Source organism: Leucopleurus acutus, assembly GCF_964270905.1.
Source record: "Leucopleurus acutus genome assembly, chromosome: 19".
Lineage (NCBI taxonomy): Eukaryota > Metazoa > Chordata > Mammalia > Artiodactyla > Delphinidae > Leucopleurus > Leucopleurus acutus.
Window position 1 is genome coordinate 21089772 of NC_139161.1, and position 6681 is coordinate 21096452.

The following is a 6681-nucleotide window of genomic DNA, read 5'->3' on the forward strand; positions in this document are numbered from 1 at the left end:
CTTTCCCCTGGCCTCAAAATGGGGAAAAAGTTCCCCAGCACTCCAAAAAGTAACCCCCACCCTCCCCCCCAGCCCCAGCCCCACGCCTACCAAAGCGCCCCTACAAGGGGGTGGGGAGGGAAGGGACGGTAGCCCAGGCTCCTCCTCCCTCCCGACTCCTCAGCACCCTCCTACATGAGGTGGGGGGTGAAGGAGCCAGGGAAGAAATGAGAGTTCCTCAGCAGTGGAGTTGCGAGACAACGGGTAGCCGCTCGAGTCTGTTTCCCCTCCTCCCCACGCCGAGCCAATCCTCAGGCCCAGGCGCCGGGGAGGTCGAGGAAGTAGGAAGCCGACGGCCCGGGGCTGTGGGGCCGACTCCGGCTCTGGGGCCCTGTGAGGACTGCGCGGGCCCTTCCCCTTCCCGGTAGCCCGGCTCGGGGCGGCTTCCTGTCGCTGGGGTCCCGCGGCCTAGGTGCCTCACGCCCCCTTTGTCCCTCGCTACTGAAAGAGTCCCTTTTCTAGCTTCCGCCTCACCTCAGTACCTCACACTCACTCGCTCCCTCACAGAGGCTCACAGTCACACACTAGGTTAAACCGAAACAGCACTGGGAGGAAGGGGGAGGGGGTAATCCCAGGAAATATCGCGAGAATCTGCAGTACTCTCGCGGTATTTCGTGCTTCCTTTCACCTCTCCCCACTGCCTGCTCAAACAACGCGAGAGCAAGTCCCGGGCCAGAAACGCATTCCGCCATATTCTCGCGATAAGATCCCAGCTCCGCGTTTGAGCAAAACTTTATTGAAACGGACTGAGGAGGAATTTTTAAATTCAAGACTTTATTAATAACTCATTGAACAAATACATATTCCCAAGTTCCGGCGCAAACTAATTTTTGCATACTCTGTAACAGCTCCTTTAAATACCACGATGAAAATATTGTCAACAGAATAAAGAGCAAATGTGGGGCTATTTCAACCCAAGTCCCTAAGTATTAACGATTTTTCCCACTTAGGTAGCATATACTACTACGTGCATTATTACTAATTCTCGTACTGCCCTGCAATAACACAATTTCCTCATCCCTATTTTACAAATAAGGAAACCCGGCCTCAGAAAAGTTGAGTAAGTTACTTAGGGTAACAAAGCTAACCCAGCAAGGGCCAAAGAAGAGATAAAAATTCACGTCTGGGGACTTCCCTGGTGGTGCAGTGGTTAAGAATCTGCCTGCCAATGCAGGGTGCGTAGGTCCGGGAATATCCCACATGCCGTGGAGCAATTAAGCTAGTGCACCACAACTACTGAGCCTGCGCTCTAGAGCCCATGAGCCACAACTACTGAGCCTGCATGCTACGACTACTGAAGCCCGCGCACCTAGAGCCTGTGCTCTGCAACAAGAGAAGCCACAGCAATGAGAAGCCCACACACCACAGTGAAGAGTACCCCCTGCTCGCCACAACTAGAGAGAAGTCCCGGGCACAGCAATGAAGACCCAACACAGCCAAAAAAAAAAAAAAAAAAAAAAAATTCATGTCTGACCTTAAGCTACAAGCTCTTTCATTGTGTGGCACTACCACTCTCCAGTCTGCTTAAAATCTTAAGAACCTTGAAAGCTCATCACCTTTTGAGATCATCTTCTGGCTCTTTTGGAATCATTTAGCCATTTATCTTCACACAGAAGATTATAGTTATGAACAAGCAAAGCATAGTATTCATGAACAGGAAAAAGTATCTTACACTGCCCCTCATTTTTTATCTTTCAAAATTCCTTGGCACATGTTAACTCATTCCATTCACAACTTACCTCTTCACAACTTACCCCTGAAATAGGTTGCATTAGTGAGGCGACTAAGGAACAGAGAAGCTAAGTGGCTTGTCCAAGCTTCCCCATTCTTTTCTTCAATAAATATGTGTGTGAGACTTTAAGGTCCTTCTCCGTGTACTAGTGCCCACTGAGACCCCTCAAGAAGGATATAGACAATATATTCATACCTCAAAACATAAGGTAATAAATGTCATAAGAATGATACAGAGCAGTGTGGAGGTTCAAAAGAAGGTTGGGAGTGGTAAGAGCAAGCTTTATAAAAGTATGACATTTGAGGGGCTTCCCTGGTGGCCCAGTGGTTAAGAATCCACCTGCCAATGCAGGGGACACAGGTTCGACCCCTGGCCTGGGAAGATCCCATATGCCGCGGAGCAACTAAGCCTGTGTGCCACAACTACTGAGCCTGCGTGCCACAACTACTGAAGCCCACACGCCTAGAGCCCGTGCTCCGCAATGAGAAGCCACCGCAATGAGAAGCCACCGCAATGAGAAGCCCGTGCACTGCAACGAAGAGTAGCCCCCACTTGCTGCAACTAGAGAAAGCCCGCGCGCAGCAGCGAAGACCCAACACAGACAAAAATAAACAAATAAAATTTTTAAAAAAAGTATGACATTTGAGTTGGACCAGAAAGCGTAGATAAGGATTTGTATATGAAAAGAGCATCCAGTAAATTAGGAGCCAGAAAACATTCTGAATGAAGGCAGAAAAATCTACTCTCCAAATCACTCCCTGAAAATGTTCTTGTTGCTTTGGGTCATATGGGTACAAAAAAAGTTTTTTACTTAAATGTTTGAGCCCATAAATCTTCATTAAAAAAAAATGAAAAAGACAGGGAATTCCTGGCTGTCCAGTGGTTAGGACTCTGTGCTCTCACTGCCAGGGGCCCCGTTTCCATCCCTGATGGGGGAACTAGGGTCCCACACGCTATGCAGCTCAGCCAAAAAAAAAGAAAAAGACCAAGTTTTTCATGACAACTTTTTAATCATCTACAGAAGTAAAATTAATACTATCAAGAAAAAAGAATAAAAGAGGATAGAATTAAGTACTTGAACTCAGGTGTGGTAACTCTTCATTCATTGCTGCAAGAGGGCCTGGATGTAAAGGTCTCCACCAGTGTCTAACATGATGGCAGATGACATGAGACTTAATGAGCCGATTAGATGAAGTGACTGGTCCACCTTATTAAGCGTTGGCATGAGTTCATCAAAATTACTCTGATTTTTTCTTTTTTTTTTTTTGTGGTACGCAGGCCTCTCACTGTTGTGGCCTGTCCTGTTGCGGAGCACAGGCTCCGGATGCGCAGGCTCAGCGGCCATGGGTCACGGGCCCAGCCGCTCTGCGGCATGTGGGATCTTCTCAGACCAGGGCACGAACCCGTGTCCCTTGCATCAGCAGGCAGACTCTCAACGACTGCGCCACCAGGGGAGTTATAGTTGAGTTATAGTTTTGTCCAGATACATGCCCAGGAGTGGGATTGCTGGATCATATGGCAACTCCATTTTTATTTTGGGGGGCAACCTCCATACTGTTTTCCACAGTGGCTGCACCAATTTACATTCCCATCAACAGTGTAGGAGGGTTCCCTTTACTCCACAACCTCTCCAGCATTTATTATTTGTAGACATTTTAATGATGGCCATTCTGACCAGTGTGAGCTGGTACCTCACTGTAGTTTTGATTTCCACATTTCTCTAATAATTAGCAATGTTGAACATCTCTTTATGTGCCTGTTGGCCATCTGTATGTCTTCTTTGGAGAAATGTCTATTTAGATCTTCTGTCCATTTTTCGATTTTTTTTTTTTTTTTTTTGGTTATTGAGTTGCATGAACTGTTTGTATATTTTGGAAATTAAGCCCTTTTTGGTCTCATCATTTGCAAATATTTTTCTCCCAGTCTGCAGCTTGTCTTTTCGTTTTATGGTTTCCTTTGCTGTACAAAAGCTTATACGTTTGATTAGGTCCCATTTGTTTATTATTATTATTTTTTAAAAGATATGGTACATTTTTAAAAATATTTATTTATTTATTTAGGCTGTGCTTGGTCTTAGTTGTGGCTCATGGGATCTTAGTTGCCGCATGCCGCATGCAGACTCTTAGTTGAGGCACGCATGTGGGATCTAGTTCCCTGACCAGGGATCGAACCCAGGCCTCCTGCACTGGGAGTGTGGAGTCTTATCCACTGGACCACCAGGGAAGTCCCCTGTTTAATTTTGCTTTTATTTCTATTGCCCTGGGAGACTGACCTAAGAAAACATTGGTATGATTTATTGTCAGAGAATGTTTTGCCTATATTCTCTTCTAGGAGTTTTATGGTGTTATGTCTTTAAGCCTTCAAGCCATTTTGAGTGTGTCTAAATTTTTAAATACAGCTGCTGAGATTGGCCAAAACTGGTGAGAATTGTGCCTTTGTAAAATAAGGGTTGCTTCCCTCTACAGAAAAACTTTGAACTCTGAAATTCCAGGACTGCATGATTTGCTTTATTTGCATGACCTCCCAGGGCAGGGAGTCAGGGCAACTCTGGAGAGCCCAAGGTGATCAGTCAGGTGATGACTGTAGTTTCCCTGTAAATCCCCCAAAGCAGGTCAGAAAGCTTCTCCTTAGGCTGTACACAAGGGGAAATATTTAACTAAAGTTATAATAATTTTCCCTCACCCCAAGGCCAATTTGTTAGTTTAGATTTTGGTTTAAAGAGTCCTCTGGAGTCTCCCACAAAGCTTAGTCATTTAAAATTTGTCCATCCTCCTCTTCTTGGCATATAAGATTACTCCTATGTGTACCTTAAATGCTTTTCTTATTTAATGACACGTCTCTCCTATCTTTACTTTTAGAGTACAAATTTTTCCACAATGTCATTTCAGCTGCATTTTCGGATGAGAAATAATAACTTATTCTATTCTGTGACTAAAATTTGGTAAAGTTTATTCTGTTTTCAAATTTTATATGATTTAACATTTCCTAGCCACACTTAGTATAGACATTATTGTTTATTGGTACAGAGAGCTTTCATGGGGAAATGTAACTGTGTATCCAACAGTGATGCTTTGGGCGTAAGAATAAATTAACAAAAAATTTTTGGGTGCCTACAATTACAGTGACCAGTCATATTTTCAGAACTCTAAATCAGGTGAGCCCATCAAGGGCTGGGACTGTGCTTTCAAGTTTATATTACCAGCTCCTAATACACAAGTATTAGGACTCCACAGATATTTGTTGGATGAAGAGTACTTTGACAACAGGAAAGGAAACAGCATTTTATTTTATTTTTTGTTTCTATTTATTTATTTTTTGGCTGTGCCACACGGCTTGTGGGATCTTAGTTCCTCAACCAGAGATCAAACCCAGGCCCTTGGCAGTGAAAGCATGGACTCTTAACAACTGGACTGCCGGGGAATTCCCACAGCATTTTAAATATGAACTGTCTTTGGAAATTCTCACTTGGATAAATACTTTTGCTAGATTTACATGAACATACTTTTACACTAAAAAAATTTGTTGATTATCTGAAATTCAAATTTAATTGAGTGTTCTGTATTTTATCTGACAACACTATCAGTTTATCCCGACAATATGTATTGAGTCTCTGACATGTGTCAGGAGCTAGGCTAGGCAGTATCACTAGACAGTAGTGAAAGCAGCCGCCCTTCCTGGATTTGATAGTTTAGTAGGGAAGACAGGCATTGAATGCATCATCATGTACTTAATTAATTTTGATGGTGAAAGTGGTATTAAAGAGAAATTTGAAATAATATAACGGAGGACCTGATCAAGTGACAGGTTAGAGAAGCCTTGCTTCTCTAGTCCAGAGCAAGAGACATTTACATTGAGATCTGAATAAGTCGGCCTCAGTGAGGAGAGGGGGGTGGGGTAGGGAAAGACCTCCCAGCAGTTAAAAAGGCATGTTCAAGGACCTTGTGAGAGGAAGGAGTGAAGGAATTGTCTGCAGGTGGAAGGTCAGTGTGGCTGGGGTTTGGCAAGGGGAGAAGAGCTGGGTCTAGAGAGGCTTTTTAGGCCCAGTAAAACATTTGTCTACTAAGCCCAGGTACAGTGCTAAGTAGTGGGGATTCAGAAATGAGAGGCAATTCCTGCCCCGAGAAACTCACTGTGTAGTGACTGAAAGGAATGAGGGCACGAGGAATAGACAAGAAGTAAAATTTAAGTTCTACTTTCAAGGAGCATGGTTTATATCTTTGTGGCAATAAGCATGTGGCAAATAAAGATTTATTCTTATTAAATTTACACTGCTGTGCCTGCTCATCTGAACTGCAGTTACCTGCTGGAATGGCTTTGGAGGATGTTTGCATATCATTTTTGAAATATGGGGAAAGTCTGAGACTAAAGAACCAGTGGAAATCCATTGCTTAATATCCTTACAGAAAACTAGGTAAAATCCAACTTTTCAGCAGTTATTCTCAAGGGTGTGTATGGAAAAAAAGAACATTAAAAAAAAATGTAGCCTTAACTATTTTAAGAACTTCCACCCAATGCTAGCACAATTGTATTTTAGCCTGGCTCTTGTTCCAGTGGCCACGAACTTATCGGCATTACTCCAGCTTTCTCTTTGTGAGTATTTACTGATACAAGAGATATGACTACACATTCTTTGTGATTTGTAGTGTAGAGTATTAGCTAAACTGCTTGTTTTCACTATGATTACAAAAAAGATACAATCAATTGTGAACACCTTTGGGATCCTAAAGATAATTAACAGCATCCGATGATCTGACTGCTGCAAACAAGTTTTTCTTAATCCAGAATCTCCCAGATCTTCAAAAATATTGGAATTGCTCAAGAAAAATATTTCTGAAATTAAAAAGAAAATTAGGACATGTAAATTAAGTGTACCGGGCTAGCTTGGGACATTGTTACAAATACCCAACATT